Source organism: Eschrichtius robustus, chromosome 11, assembly GCF_028021215.1.
Source record: "Eschrichtius robustus isolate mEscRob2 chromosome 11, mEscRob2.pri, whole genome shotgun sequence".
In the NCBI taxonomy this organism is placed as follows: Eukaryota; Metazoa; Chordata; class Mammalia; order Artiodactyla; family Eschrichtiidae; genus Eschrichtius; species Eschrichtius robustus.
Window position 1 is genome coordinate 93,385,812 of NC_090834.1, and position 17,850 is coordinate 93,403,661.

Here is a 17,850-nt window from a genome sequence, read left to right on the forward strand (position 1 = left end):
GTGTAGGACTTCCCTGGTGGTGCAGTGGTTAAGAATCTGCCTGCCCGTGTGCCACAACTACTGAGCCTGCGCTCTAGAGCCTGCAAGCCACAACTACTGAGCCCGTGTGCCACAACTACTGAAGCCTGAGCATCTAGAGCCCGTGCTCTGCAAGAAGAGAAGCCACCACAATGAGAAGCCCGCGGACTGCAAAGAAGAGTAGCCCCCTCTCGCCGCAACTAGAGAAAGCCCGCACGCAGCAACAAAGACCCAACGCAACCAAAAATAAATAAATAAATAAATTTATAAAATAAATAAATAAAAAAAATAAAAGAATAGTGTAAGAAAGCCAGATATCCTGTCTGTAATTCTTTGTAGAGAATCCTCTCATCATCTCTTTTATGCTAGAGAATGGATGCACTTAATATAGGAAGGAGACGGATGGTAAATCATGCAGGGCATTCAGATGGACAGTTGCCAAATAAATATGTGGGTCATGCTGGGGTGATGGGAGACAAAACAGCTGAAGCAGGGTTTCCAGCTGCTATAATTTTGCACAAAGTATATCAGCTAAGAATTATTTTCCACTAAAACCTATGGAGGGATATAAAAGCAACGATTTCTGTTCTCAAATATGTTCTGGTGTTCCGTACACTTAAATATGATTTTCCAAACCACAAGTGCAAGCATATTAACATGTTACAATGTGCATAGGACACTTTGGAATATGCTCAACACAGATTTTTGAGGGGCTGGTGTGGTACTTTGGTAAGAGCCGTATCATTTTTACAAGATAGATAATGGTTTAAATGCTGACTTTGCCATTTATTTTAAATAATGAATACTAATCCTGTGTTATAGAATGTTTTTGAGGATTAAAGTGGAAAATAATATTAAAGTTTCAAATAGAGCTTGTTACATAGAAAACCCTTAAAAAAATAACAATTTGACTACCCTCCCCCTTGTTAGTAAAGCATTAAGAAAAGCTGCTTGCCTTGTGTTCCCTCTCTAGATGCCAGATTTTTATTTTTAAATTCAATCATTTTAAACATATTTAATAATTCCTGAGTGAGATTTACCATTTATTTCATGCTTATTTCTGCACAAAACACAACATAAAGGCTAAATAATTCTGAGTAAGTTGGAGTTAACCATGGTCTAATTTCTTGACAAAAGAGCAAGTTGGTAGTTTCGATCGGTGTGCATTGCCAAGGCTGAAAAAATTGAAATCTTGGAATGTGGGGCAAGTCACTTTCAAAATAACAAGGGAGCACAGATATGTCTAAGCATGTAGAACATACTTATATGTATATTTATTGATTGAATTAAATTTGAACTTGGATTTAATATAACTTTAAGTTTTAGTCTACTTTAGGTCTTGAATAGGTAAATGCCAACATGGAAAATGTAATTCAAAGTTTTTTTTTCTAGTAGTTTTGAGTACAATGAATTTGATAAAGAAAAAAAGGCAAGAGAAAACTGGAAAGCTGACATATCAGTAATGGAAAACGGGAATAGATATAACAAACACCCTTTAAAGTGCTTAAATCAATGAGTGATTCATAAGCCTATTTTATATCATGTAAGTTACAGTTGATTGAAAGAATAACTCATTTAAGCATGTGTCTAAATTAGTAAGAACCGTGTTTATACGTGTAATTTTAATAGGTATATATCTTCTTGTGATATCATACAATAAGGTATTTTGTTGGAAATTCAATTATGACATCTAAATGCCTTATTCAGGGAACTCTGACAGTAATTTTTTATCTGAGAAATTCTAAGGATTAAGTAGATGATTCACATAGTCCATGATATATGTAATGGTTTTTCAATAAGCAAACTGAGCCATTATTTCCATAGACTTCTCTGAAAGAAATTGTTGACATTGTAAAACCTCATTTACTCATTAATAGTCTGCTCTACTAGAATTGCCTACCATCTTAAACTGTTGAGCAGACCAACAGAAAAATACACAATGGGAGTGGATATTGCAGATGACCATGCTGTTCAAAAAACATATGACATTTTATATCTCATCCTCTTAGAGTGTTTAGAATCATCTATTTCTAGAACCACATAGGCCTAATATTCTTGGGTTGAAACTCAGCTTGAAGCATATTTTTTAAGTCATTATGACTCTGCTGGACATAATCTTTTATGCCAACATAATGCTTGGGAAATAATCTTTCCCCACTCCAGTTGAATTTTTCCATCTCTGTTTTTCAACTCCATCACTTTTTGTGGATAGTCACAAAATTCTCTTCCAGTGTTTTTTGGACAATGACCAACAGCTCTTCCAAAGTATTTTCTCCTGCACTTGCTCTTGGCTCAAAATAAAATGCCTGGGAGTCCCTGATGGCTTTAGTGCTCACAGGAAGTCTTTATTTTCTCTCCCAGTTTTGACTGTAATTTATATCAGTACCGTCATCCTTCAAAATTTCTCAGAGTTATTTTTAACTGGATTTTTCCCCTGTTTCTTTATAAAGGTGAGTGGTGGAACTCAGCCCTTCTCATGCAAGCCATTAGAGTAAAAGAAGCTTACTTGTTTCCACATCCCCATTTATTGTGCTGTAATTACCTGGGGAAACATGAAGCCAGATCTAGATTTAACATATCAAGAACAAAATTCTAACTTTTGAAGAGTGCTGTCTCATGTGTTTGAATTTAAGCAACTCAAATGTGATTCACAATCCTAATCAAGAAACTAACATTTTGGTTATAATAAGGGCCAGTATGTTCTACTTTATATTATTGTCTTCAGAAATGTTTCCATCAATAGTAGGTTATTCTGGGAAAACTCCAGTAAAGAAGGTAGAAATTGTTATTGATTTATTTTGACATGAGATCTTTCTTATCATAATTGAAGATTGGGAGATTATATATTTTAAAGGGGAAATGAATCTATAATTTTAGACATGAAAGGGACTTGCTAAACAGTTAGTCTGATATGTCAGCTTATTTTACAGATGGGAAGGTCTACTCCACTGAGGTTAAGTGATGATCAAAGACTGCAACTATTACTGAGTAACACAGGAGAATCCGTAACCTTCTGTGATTTTTCCTCCAGGGCTTTTTGCCATGAACTTTATACTGAGATTCTCACAGTGTTGGAAATTAAGCCATTTTGGATGTTAATCTGTGTTTCAGTCATCCAGCAAGCTTAACTCTTTCTGTTTGTATGAAGCAAAGACAGAAACCTGGAAAATGGCAGCAGAATTTGCTTCTTTATATATATCATAACACCAGATGGACTTCTTTACTAGCCAACTGTTTATGCATTAGCTCTTATTTCAATAGAAATAAGACTGCTTTTCAGTGCAGTGAAAATTTTGAAATATTCCTAGAGGTAGGAATATTTCTAAAAGCTCCCCTTTAACACTGCTACTTCAAAGTATGATCCTTTGCATGGCATCTCTTTATGAACTGTATGTTGCTGGTTTATACAAAACAAGTACAGAAACTGGAAGAATGTATATAGAAAATGTATAACAATTTGTATTTGTTGCAACTTCCAAGTGTATTATCAGATACACTTTTATTGTAGAGCAGAGTATAGAATAATTCAATTGCTGTCGAACTCCCCTGATGAGGCATATGTGGTAGTCATGTGCTGGAGGACTGTTTTTTGGTCCATTAAAGGTAGGATATATTTTTTTAAATGGTCCTTTACTGCATAGTTTGAGCAGCACTAGTCTAGCGAATTGAGAAGTCCAGGCCTGGTAGCTTCTTGCCACTGACTGCTTAAATATTTGTTTGGTTTCAATTCCCCACAGCCTTGTCTTCTCAAGGTAGCACACAGTTCAGCTCTCTCTATAATTATGAAATTCATTGCCTAAAGGACAGAAAATGCCAGTGACTATGGTCTTAGTTCACCTGTGAGCCCAGCAGCAGTTACCTACTATTAACAGGTATGTTGGTTGGGAAGCTAGAAAACTGTAACACAACCCAAGAGGTTTGTTTTGATTTTCTTCCAGACTGGAGGAAAGGAAACAATGGGAAAATATTGTATTCATTTGCTAATTCCTAGGGGAAAACATACACTTTTCCTGGGAGGTGGGACATATTAAAGCATTTGCAGCTTCTCAGCAATGTAGTTTTTCCCAGGGGAGAAAAGAATGGGGAGAGAAAGGCAGAAAGGATTCCCCTCAGGGACAACACTAAATGCCTTTTGAGATGACCCTGGAAATCAGGGGGTTTGAAATATGCAAGCCACCTCTCATCCATCTCTAAAAATGTGCTGAGCTGTAGGGATTTTGTAAGGTTTCAAAATATGCTCTTGAAAAGAATAGGAAAATAAATAAATAATATCTTTCATCACCAGAGAAATATTCTATAATCACTGTAAAAGTCAGCAGGGAGGAGGCTTCCCTGGTGGCGCATTGGTTGAGAATCTGCCTGCCAATGCAGGGGATACGGGTTCGAGCCCTGGTCTGGGAGGATCCCACATGCCGCGGAGCGGCTGGGCCCGTGAGCCAGAATTACTGAGCATGCGCGTCTGGAGCCTGTGCTCCGCGACAGGAGAGGCCGCGACAGCGAGAGGCCTGCGCACCGCGATGAAGAGTGGCCCCCGCTTGCCACAGCTAGAGAAAGCCCTAGCACAGAAACGAAGACCCAACACGGCCATAAATAAAGAAATAAAATAAATAAATAAAGCATGACACAAATTAAGCAATGTGAATACCATCAAGCTTTAAAAAAAAAAAAAAATGAAATAACAAATAACTACTCTTAAAATTTAAAAAAAAAAAAAAAAAAAGTCAGCAGGGAGGGTCAGAGAAAGTGATGGAACATTGTGTTAGAGCTGAGAGGGTTGGAAACATGTTTTGCTTGGGCAGCAGGCACTTTTAGGGAAGTTGTTGAGGCTGTTTGAGCTCATTGTTTATGTAAAACACTAAGAAAGAGACCTCAGGATGGAAAATTCAGGGTAAGGATGTAAGAGAGACTTTATGCAAGATCTAAAGTTTTCCTAAGCTCTGTAAGAAGAAATGCAAAATTTATAATAATTTCATTTGTATGCCTCATTACAGTTTGGAAGAGTGTTCATGTTGATTTTTCTCATTTCCTACAAAAACAGGTAAATAAGAAAGTTATTTCCATTTCACCGATGAGGAAACTGGATTACTGATATGAATCAAAGAAGCAGGACTCCACATACCAAATTTTGTTGTGTTTTTTTTTTTTTTTTCCTGTAATAATCTGCAAGGGGACATAGACTATGTTATACTTTCCTTACGCCCCTCTCCTTCTTCCAAATTCAGGACACATGGCAGGTGTTGGTGAATAACCGTTCCACTATTAAAAAATATGTAGACTAATCTTGACCATTATTTTTTGAATTCTTATAACTTTTGTCAAGGTGTCCTGCTTTTAGTCACAAAGCATTCCTTCTAAAGACATTCTAAATATATTCAGCCAACTGTAGATATTCAGTCAATTTGGTGACAGACCAAATTACATGTCATGTTTCACTTTTTAGGTTGCCTTTATTGTTTTGATGTCTTTACTTCACAGGTTAGAAAACGGTAACCTGAATAAGTTCAGGGATGTTTCAAGATTATTTGAAAAATCAAAGGAATATCAGTATGGAGATACCTGGGAATTTATCAGAACATAAGCAGAGAAATAAAATCTAGCATTTCTACCAAGTTAAATAATAATAGGATACAATAACTGTTATGTTTGAAGGTTAATTGGGAAGTCATAAAAATTACACAATAGAATTTAGAAATATTTCATTACAAAGGAATTCACAAAACTCTGGCTTATTTTTTGCTTTCATTTTTGAGTGAATCTTGAAATAAGTATTACATGTGTTCAAAAAGTAACTCAGAAGTATAAATGATTTGATTGAAGTCAATAAAATCTAAATGGTGTTTTTGAAATTCTATGGGGGAATTTTTGCTTTAGTTTATCTCATGATTTATGATATTTTTGATAGTCATTGATTGTGTTACAGTTTAAAAATTTTGCTGTTAGCTCTAATCATTTTCCTTGCCTGCTAAATGTACTACTTCCACGTCATTCTTTCTCCCCTAACTATACCAGTTTGGTGAACTGCTTTGAAATCAGCATTACCAACATGCTAGCTATCCACAGCTATAAAAAACTATTGCATATTTTATGATTAATATATCTACCCTCAAGATACATTTTCAACAGGTAGAAAATATATGATGGGATGTTTCATGTATAAAGTCAGTGAGTATCTTTCCTCAATGAGGTAAAATGGATTCAGATCCTTGCTGTCATCCCTTTCATGTGGAAAGTCGTGGTTAAGGACATTCTGTAATTCCCAAGGAATGTTTCTGAAGTCTTTTTTTTTTTTTTTTTTGTACAGATACTTGCTTTTGATAGTGACCCATATAGACTGTATAGAGTCAAAAGCAAAACCCTGGTGTAAAAAGAGCAGGGAAAGAGAGAAAGAATAATATGTTAATAGGAAGTGAAACCCAAAGAAGAATAGACAGAAACCTGTGAATGGGGAAGAGTTGCTAGAAATGTTCTGTCTTCCATTTGGAAATCACAATTCATTCTTCCTGCAAAATATACTGACAATCTATTCTGTGGTAAGCATTGTGTTGGATAATAGAGGTCCACATTCAACACAGTGCTTTTCCTCAGCCCTTATATCTAGTCAGGCGGGCATTCATAGCCATCCTACTTTTATCCATCACTGTTATTTCATCCACTGTCCAATCCTTCATTATCTCTTGAATAGATCATTATAACTCCCTATTTTTTAATTATCCACCATCCTCCCAATTTTAATCTTCCCATCCATGATAATTTTTCTAAAAGACAGATATAATCTATATTTAGGAATATAACCTAGTGTTCAGATGAACACATCTTTTTATAAGATCCAGGTCACACTCATCAGTATTGCATCTGAGGGCTTTTAAACCCTATCCTACATATTTTTTGATACCTCTGCCACCTCATTTCCACATGTTTGTCTCCTGCTGCTCTCATGCATTGGCCATAGGTAGATTGGTGTCAGTACCTTAGGAGCCATGTATAACATTTATTTTTTCTGTTCTCATGACCTTGATAATATTGCTCTCTTTGCCTGAAATATTTTCCCCCACATCAAGCTTTCAAACGTGTCTTCTTTTCAGTGAATCTTTCCTGACTTCCTTACACAGAGTTAATTGCTCTCTTTTATGGACTCCATCATAATTTTGTTTATCTCCACTATAGCAAAACACATTGTGTTGCAATTATACTGCCTGACTTCTGTGAATTTTTGTAAGTTGAAAACTCTGTATTTTCTTTTAGATTGCATATATCTAACTTAGTTACTGGCCTATATCAGATACTTAATAAATATAAAATAAATGAATGAACGTATCTTAACAATAGCTTTAGCTTTTATGTCTGCATATGTCAGTATACCATAAAGAAAGTATATTCATCTTTATGGGTTTTATAAAGCATGTAATTGAGTTTAAGATACAGCTTTTATTCTATGTAGAGAGGAAAAAAAAAGCAAAACCAGTAAATCTTTCTGCATGTCTTACCCTACCCACAGACACAGACACACACGTGTGCGCGTGTGCACACACACACATGCTCATAAGAAGCACCATTTGGAGGAGGCAATCTCCCCAGGTTAAACTATCAATCCCAAAGTCTTGGACAGTGAGAGGGTAGAGAGTTGTCTGTGTTGGGGAGACCAGTCAGCCCACAGCAGTCTTCATTTCTTTCTCCAGCAAGCCTTTTATGTTGCCCTGACAACATTCTGCCCTTGCCAGGAAAGCAACTGGGCTGTTGCTGGTGACTTCCCTGATGAAGAAGCATGCAGTGATTGTCTCAAAGTAGCAGAGGTGAGAGGCAAGAGAACAGGATATAATAATTTTCCTTCAATTCATCTATTTTCCCTTCATCTTTCATCTGTTCCAAGTAGCAGTCACCACCCACCTGTCCCCACGAACCCAAGAAACACATCAAATTCAAGATGGATTTCAATTTGTTCAATCTCTTAGGTCCATAATTGTGGACCTTAGGGATCCATAATTGTGTTTCACTTCTCTAATTTCCGCAGGGATGCATTCGATGGGGGAAGATGACAGCCCATGCTAGATTGCCAGTCTTGAAAGAAACAAACCAAAATGTTAATTATGAGGTAGGGGTGGAAGGATCTTAACGAAATTCACATATTTGATTTTTTTAAAACAATTTGATATTATGACGAATCATTATTTCTCATTTTCATATTGTGTGCTAAAAGGTTCTTTAGGGATTATGGAGTTCAGCATTTCATTTTGTCTATAACTAAGCTAAGGAGCAAAGGGATAACATTATTTGAAAAAGGTCATGGAACTAGTTGATGGCAGGGCTTGAGCTTGATTTGAGTTTTCTCCAGCTGGCCAAGAATACTTTCCACTGCATCATATTGCTTTCGTTAAAATGAGATGAATTCTTGGAAGAACTAATTTAACTCAGGTGAATAGGTGAGGTATGAATTAAGCAACATGAAGCTATATGATATCCTTAGACAAACAGGCCCTATGTGATCCAGGTCAGGAAACTTTTAGCTGTCTTGGACTGTGCTTTAATGAAATCTTTAGGCCGAAAGGGACCTCTTAATTTCAGTCATTTCAAATACATAAGATCATTTATTTTGTTCAACCTATGAGATGTGAAGAGTATAAAATTAGAGCCACTCAAAAATTAAGAAAAAAACAGCTTTGTTCTTGCAAATTTAGCAGTTTAAAGTGACAGTATCATCAGATGATGAATTGAATAAGCATATGTTGTTCAGTGCAATTACCATCTATTTTATATGATAAAGTGTTTATATGGGTTTCATTGTGGGGTGAAGCACAATTAGAAATCCTGAACTAGGTTATTCCTGTCTATTCCACTGGTGTTCTTTTTCTTACGGGGTGCTGTGGGGAGGTGAGGGTAACAGGAAATTATCAACTAGCTCTTTTTTAGGTGCACAGACCTCCAGCTTTTGGTTCATTGGCACTGATTATATTTTATACAAATTAGTATGGAAAATGATTCTTTGATAGATGATTGCAATCAGGATGATAATATATAACTTTGATTAATCAAAGAAGTTTGATTAATTTCAGTGTTGATCGTAGCATAATCCCACGCTAGAATGAAATGCTGTTTACTGTCATCTGAGATGAGTAATATCCCACGGTGAATTGAGCCCTTGAAGTTCTCCAAACTTTGAACTGAAGTTATCTAACATTTCTAGTTATTTCTATTGATGATTATAAAAAATGTTTTAGTGCTTTAAAAAGTCTAAATCCTCAAACTCATTATAATATATAATAGCTCTCTAAGAAGGATATCTCCAAAAAGTACTATTAAAGACGATTGTTTCCTTCTTTCCTTCCACCAAAACCTTGCATGTCCACAGTGTTATTCACTTCCTCTTGATGTGATTGGATTTTTACTCTATTGTGTTTAATTCATTCATTATTTTTATCTACAATCACATTGCAGTTTTTACTTCACTGGTGTTCACATGTGACTTTCATCTTTTGAGGCTTAAAAGTTAGATGTCGTTAACCCTAACCATTAATAATCAACAAATCAACTTTGCTTTTGATTGACCCTCATCTCTGCTAGACAATCCTTTTATTGATTTTTGGATATAACCTGGGTCAGTTACCACTATATCTATTTGAGCATTGCTTATATTTTTATTTTTATCAGTCACCAGATTCTCAACTAATGACCCAGTTTCCTACCATATTCAAAGTAGTTGTGCCCTGGATGATCCCAAGGTCAGATCGTTTTCAGGGTAAAAAAAACTTATTGTGTTGCTTATAGTAAATACTTAATTTGTTCTATCAGCACTGTAGCACAAATTTTCCTGAAAGGGAGGTAGAGTCAAGCTACCTCCCTTTCATGAGGTGAAATGAGGTGGTGCATGAGGTGTGCGGGTTACTGAGGAGGCCCCCAAAGTCACTAACCCCACTTCGTACACTCGGTGACTCAGTAGAATGAGGACTGGGCTGATAGAATGTGGAGAGAGAGAAAAGGAATGTGGGGTGAGGAAAATACAGGCCCTGGCTAGTACCTTTGACTGCAGGATGGAGGAAGGAGGGCAGGAGACTCACCCTGCACAGAAGGGCTGGAACTACACACTCAAGCTCTGAACCTCATTGTGTAGAGAGAATCAAATGAGCCTCTCTCCATCTGTCTTGTATTAGGACCCCCTCCCCAAGTGCTCCTTTGTCACCTCTGTTCTTTCTTCCCAAATCTGTATTCCAAATTTTGCAGTTTGAACCCAAGTTCTGTCTTCCGTCATTACTTATCTAAAGCATTGCTTCTCTTCCAGTTATCAACACTGTAACACACTGTTGAATTGTTGTTTCAGCACTTACCATTTCCATAATTAGTGCTTTTATTAATTTTGCATTTGTTTGTATTTGACTTCTCCATCTACGTATCAACACTATGAGTGCAGAAAGGTTTCCTATTCTGTTTACTGCTCTGTTTCCAGTGTCAAGGAGAAGATTTCATCTATAATGGATATTAAAAAAGAAACGTGTTGAATGAATGAATAAATGTTCTAATGTTCCCTTATTGACCCTTACTTTTATTTCTCTGATTCTATCAAAGATTATCTGCTTTTTACTTCTAATAGGATCTGCAGATTTATTCAGTCTAAGTTCAATGTACATGATAAATCCCAGGCTCCTAAAGATAACGACCTTCATACGATATTGATATTTCCTTCTTTTAAATGTTCTTAAAGCTCTCCCTCTCAATTTTTAAAACAGAGTTTACGACATGGACACTGAAATCTTACTGCTTGGTATCGTCTCTACAATTTTATGACTTCCTAGCTGGGGCACTTGGACACGTTCCTCAGGCTTCTGGCATCTCAGTTTCTCATCTTCTTTGTTGATGTTAACAATGCTACCAAATAGGTTTATTCTGGGAATTAAGAGTTCAGTCATGATGGTTCTCAGAAAACCACCTGACTCATAATAAATTCACATTAAATGTGAGCATTTTTATCATAAGAAACTAATTCTTATTTTACTTTAAAATTTTTCGATAGACAGGGAGAAGGTAAGAGAATTTGAGAAAATATTTAGATGACTTTCTTTTCCATAGTATTAGGACTTTCCTATGACCTATCTTTATTCCTCCCTTTTGGATACATGAAATAACCCTGTATGATCATAATATTCTCTTATTTTTTATGCCAGAATAGTTATGATTTTTTTTTAAGTTGCAACTACAAGCATCTGAACTAAACAACAGGAACTGGACTTTGTTTAAGGCCCTCTCCTTTCAGTTTATCATTCCAACAATCTACATTACCAGCTCTATTTCCTTATATTTTTACCCTTACTCCTCACATCTAGCTTCTCCGTCCATCAAATTAATTTTTCTGGTAAGAGTGTCATAAAAGCCTTCCCTGAAAACCCATAGACAACATCCTTCTTTGTCCTATCGGAAGGATAATGAGTACCGGTTAATGCATGAAATAACTGGAGAAGAAGTAACTCTTTTTTTTTTTTTAATTATTTATTTATTTATTTTATTTTTGGCTGTGTTGGGTCTTCGTTTCTGTGCGAGGGCTTTCTCTAGTTGCGGTAAGCGGGGGCCACTCTTCATCCCGGTGCGCGGGCCTCTCACTATCGTGGCCTCTGTTGTTGCAGAGCACAGGCTCCAGACGCGCAGGCTCAGTAGTTGTGGCTCACGGGCCCAGCTGCTTCGCGGCATGTGGGATAGTCCCAGACCAGGGCTCGAACCCGTGTCCCTTGCATTGGCAGGCAGATTCTCAACCCCTGCGCCACCAGGGAAGCCCAAGAAGTAACTCTTGTAGCTCCAAGGCCAGGAAAGAAATCACAGGGCAAGACAAGACAAAGCTGAGGCCCAGATATAGACGTAATTCTGAATTAAACATACTAGATTCTGTTCGTATGGTTACTTACTCCACAGGCATATGAAAGATGAATTCCTAGAAACAAATGCGATAAATTAAGAGCCAAGTTAAAGAGCTGCATTGTCTCCATACAAGATTACTGAATTAATTAATTAAAAGGGAAAAGAAAAAAGAAAAATCTTGGAGTGCAAAACAACACAATTCAGAGACCAAGTTGTAGAGTAGAATACAGATACAGGTGAGACTGATCCTCCAATTCAGCATGATGATTTTAGCTAACTCATACGGAAAAGTGGCAAAGAATATTATATAAGGAAGATGGGAATTGATGGTAGAACCAACTCCACTATTGCCTGAGAGATAGGACAGCATCAGCATTTGCTCTCAGAAGTCAATGAATTGGGTTCAGAGCACAAGGTAATAAGCAAGTGTGCAAGAGGAAAAATTACACACAAGAGAAACACTGGTGACCATTTCAAAACAAAATCAATACATTGAGTAGCAACATTAATTTCAGAGAGAGGATTGGGATCAGTGCGTATTTGGATTTGGTTGATAGAGCCTGAGCTAAATGTAACATTTTATTGTTTTAACTGTAACTCTTTTTTTTCTCATACTTTCTCCTTCATCCTGGTGCAGCCTAACAGTCGGTTAGCAGCCTAACAGTTGCTATTTGTCTCTCTTCCCTTCTGCCTAATAATAATTCGTGGACTTTTTCTTTGTCTTCATTTTTTCCCCCTCTACTAGAATGGGAAATGTCTGAGACCCAGGCCATAGTAATTTACTCTTCTTTCTCTTATGAAAATTAGCCTTCTCTTGCTTCAATCATCATCCCTGAAGAATGGCTACCACACTTAAATTTCTGAGTCCGATCAAGTCAATGATTTCTAATTGTGTTGGGTCTATTGTCAAGAATCTATTTCTTTCACAATGAAATATGTCTAATTGTTTCCTCTCTTAAAATCATTCTCTGTTTTCCCATTTCTGCTAATTGCTATACTATACTCTTTTCTTTCTTCCAAATCATAATCCCTCAACTCAAATGCCTTCCCATTTTTTTCTCTTTAACTTGCTACTCATCAGCAATCTCATCAAATCATCTTCTAGATGATTTCTCAAATTTGTCTTTTCTGTTCCATTTTGCTGTTTCATGAGCTGTTTTCAAATCTGAAATGTCCTCCCCTCTTCTAATATATCCAATGATTTCAGTTCTTGAAATTTTTGTCTATGCTCCATTCTTCTTAAATATTTTTCTAACCTGCCTCCTAATCTAGCTTCATTTTCTCTAATTCCTTTTGACTTATTGATCTTTTTATTAACATGTTATTTATACGTGTGATCTTATTGCTGTCCATGTCAAAGAGAGTAAAATTTCTTTGTGGGTAGATCCTTTATCTTTACTTAATTTTTTTTATCTTTCTCTTTATATTGGCTAAAAGATGTTAAGAGAATTACAGTAGTTCAAGGATTTTAAAATGAGAAAACAGGCAAAGATATACTTAATGGTGGTAATCTCAGTATAAAACTATTTATTCAAGCCCATTCATGCAATCAATCATTAGTTAATATAAATACACCCATTTAAAGATTCATCATTTATTTTTGAAAAACATGTTTATATTGAGCATGTGTTATGTGTCATGCACTGATGCTGGCACTTTGGGTATTAAAAAAAGAAAGACATAGTCCCTGACCATATGATCCCCAATATCTAGTAAGGAAAGCAGTAAAAAAGATTTTATACTATCATCATAATTCATATGATACAGTTAACACATGTTCTGTGAATAATACCTAGGAAAAATACTGAAACCAGATAAACATATTACTTTACAAACTTTATAAACATATTACTTTATCAAACTTTTGATGATCTCTAATTAAAATAACATTAGTAAAGAAGTCATCGCTATTTTTATCTTAGAAAATACATGTACAACTATAGATATAGTTTCTGGCAATAATTGATACCAGTACATATTGTTTTAATATTATATGTTTATAATATTATTATAGGTGAAATGAGGTAATTAATGAGTTAACTAAAAAATTAAAACATAAAAATACTATCACGGTAAACTTGATAATACTATTTGAAAGCTTTACTTCTGTTTGAAATACTTATAAATAATCGAACAATTATAAATCAGAGACTTGTATAATCTACTTTCCTATAATTATTTAAGAAGAATTTTGCTATTACTACTTTTAAAAGTTTTTATTAAACTGCTTGTAATAAATGTAATAATTGATTTTTTCCAGTAGAAAATCTGGCTAATAAATTATAGAAATTTGTGTGATTAAAAACAATATGACTTGAATATTAAATTATCTTTATTTCTTTCTAAATAACAACATATTATAATTGTACTGTCTCAGATTTTACACTTATCTGTATGTTGACTTTTACTAAGTAAGCTAAAGGAAATTGAGGCATGTATTATGTTTTGACTCCAATAATGATGCAGTTCCAAGAATTTCTAAATAAATGGACTTGTATCCTTTTTTCATTTTTGATAGAACCAATTTGCAGAACATTTTTCCCCATTTATCTTTTTAGACTCTTATTCTTGTTTTCAAATTGTTTAATCGTATGGTTTCTAGTATCTCCATCATGTTAATTTCTGAAGACTTATCCTCTTAAAAAGTATCACTAAAAAATTCCTCTTTAACTTATTTATATTAATCATGTGTGGTTCAAAATCAAATGAAGACTAATGCTAAGTAAAACAAATGGGATCTTTTGATCTTCATCAGCTTTTTCATGCTAAAGGCTATGTTAAAGAAAGTGAAATGTATCCTATACAAAAGTTACTTGTATAATGTCTCATTAAAGATGAAAAAAATAAAGATTTGTCAAGAAAATAACTCATTATAAACAAAGAAATTACTTAGAAAAATACTCTTAGAATATAAAAGTTATTTTCTTGGACATCTAGATATAAACTTTTCAAGGTAAAAGTGATTCAACCTGGTTCTCTTGGGTATTTTATACTGAATTTAACTACTGTCATTCTCCATCTTCAAAGTTTCTCTCTTTTTCTTCTACTTTAACTAATTAATGAGTATTGATTAGTCAGATTATGGTATTATGAACATAAAGCAACTCTCTTCACCTCAAATCCAGGTTTTCGCTATTCAGCAAATCCTGATGATGTTGAGATTCATTTTATTTGTTGGTGAAACTGTTATGTTCATCAATAGAGACCATCTAACTAGTATTATCCTTATATCTAAGAATGGTTTATAGAAATACCATAAAGATCCTTCCTTTGAGCAAAATTTTATAGAAGTTAAGTGTACTTTGAATCCATTAATAGACATAGAGTTTGTTTTCTAAAATATCAGATTAACTTATTATGGGCCAGTTTTATATTTGGCATGTTCCACAAATCGATAGTACAGTAAATTCCTACTTTATTCTTAAAAGTGAGAATCCAGCAGAATAAAAGTGTTTTGTTAAATGTCATTTAATTATATCTTCAAGGAGATGAAATGCTAGTTTAGAAGCTTGGTTTTTGATATAAGAAAAAAGGAAAAAGACATAATATCACTATTTAAAAAACTAAAATAAGAAACTTAGAATTTCACACACAAATGGATATGTCTATTTTCCACGTTTTATTTTAGTTCGGAGCTGCTGTTTCCTTGAACAGGTGCTTGTCAAGAAAAGAAAATGATTTAAATGGATATTTTACAATTTAAAAAACAAATTTAATTGCATTCGCAGTGCAATAGTTTTATGAATGCTGTATATATTACCTTAAAAGATAAAATATAATTGAACACGGAAAAAAGTCTTTATGACTAAATTATAACTAGAAAATTGGCATACAATATTAAAACATTTAGAACTGTTTTTCACCCTCCACACCATGAAATTAATAATTTTAGCCGGAAGTACAATGTCCTTTACTTCAGAGAATCTTCCACCTCTTAATTTGCAGACAATTTCACTAGAAAAAATGTAAAGAACAATTAACTAGAATTAAAAGTTTAAGAAAGTACCTCTATTCACATGATGTGTCAATAGAATCGTTTTCAGCATTACAGTAAATCCTTCTTTAGAGGAAGAATATTTGATGATATCTTTAGAAACCAAATCTATTATCTTATAGTTAATATGTTGGGTTTCCTATTGTTGTTGTAACAAATTAATACAAATTTAGTGGCTTAAAACAATGCAAATGTATTATCTTATAGTCATGGAGGTCAGTAGTATGAATTGGGTTTCACAAGGCTAAAAATCAAGGTGTTGCAGGCTGTGTTCCTTCCATAGGCTCTAGAGGAGTGTCCATTCCCCTTGCCTTTTTGCAGGTTCTAGAGGCTGCCCATATTCCTTGGCTCCTGGGTCCCCTTCTTAATCTTCAAAGCCAACAGTGTAGCACCTTCACATCTTCAAATCTCTTTCTGACCCTCCTTCTGTTACCATATTTCCTTCTCTTATTCTGACTCCCCTGCCTCTCTCTTTCCCTTATTAGGACCCCTGTGATTACATTATGCCCACCTGGATGATGGAGGCTAACCTGCCCATCTCAAGATCCTTAATTTAACCACATATGCAAAGTCCCTTTGTCAGATAATATAGTCACAGATTCTGGGGATAGGGAGGTGGACATCTTTGCGGGGGGGTCATTATTCTGCCTACTGCAGTTACATATGTGGAAAGGTTATTTAAGAATCCCAATCTGTTTCATTTACTTAATTTTCTTTTCTGGTAATACAGTGACAATGATGAAAAGGAATATTGTCATTTAGATTGTTGTCCTTATATTCCCCAGCTTGTGACCTCAAGAGAGTTATGAATTTTAGTGGCTATTTTAATGTCCTTGTAAATTGCAGACAAGCTAAGTCAACGGAGCCTTTTTGAGGAAAGGAGATAAAATATTATTAATAGCACTTAATTATTGACACTAGGATTATTTTAAATATTTTTAAAAATTGGCAAGGATTGTTCTAAATATTTTAAACATTTTACCATTATTCTCCCTGTATTATAGATGACAAAATTGAGGCTTTGAGAGATTAAGGAACTTGCTCATCAAACTTACATTTAGTAAGTGTCAGGCCTCTGTCTACTGAACCTGAGTGTTGAACAACTGCAGCATATTCTTTGTTAATTTGCTGCTCATCTTCCTTCTGAATTTATTACGTGACTGAGAAATCTTAATCACTTTTGTAATTTTTCAGTCTATGGTCAATACATTTGCTGATCTTATCCATTTTGAAATGTCAAATAAATGCCTTTAAGTCCTTTTGTATTTGAATACTTATGTTTCTCCAAAAATGATCTTGAATTAAATACAGAGGAGTTACTGTTTTTGATTTTATGATTATGATTATTTTCCTAACAAACTTTATCCTACCGGATGAGGCAGAAGAGTATAAAATATGTCAGTTTTAGAGTTAGGAAAGATGTACTTTTGAATTTCACCATTTCCTGGTTGTCTGGTCTTAGGTAAATTATATATCTAGGCCTCAGTTTCCCCTTTGGCATATTGGTGATAAATAATACTTGTTTCAGAAATGGGTTGTTCTTTATAAACTACATAGTAGCAAGTAGTTTCCTGTTTTCAAGATGATGAGGTCGGCCATTAATTTTATCCATTCTCCATCTCTAAATGCCATTGATAATGTAAAGGATAATTAAATACAGTAGAAAAGTTACTGTAGCAGTGCTGGGAAATAGAATAGTAAGATACATAAAGTAAAACCCACAAATAATTTAAAGATGACATTAAGGAGAGAGATCACTACCAACCCGTTAGGAAAATATTGATTGAACACTGACCAGTATTTGGCACGTTCTGTGCTCTTTGCTTGTACTGTACTATCTCATTTAATCCTTCACACTCTCATGGATTAGGTACCAAAGATAGCATCATCTTATATATGAGGAAATTAGGGCAAAAAGAAATGAAGTAGCTTATGTAAGAACACACTGTTACTAAGTGTCAGTGCTGAGATTTTAACCCAGGAATTTGGCCTCAGAGGCCATG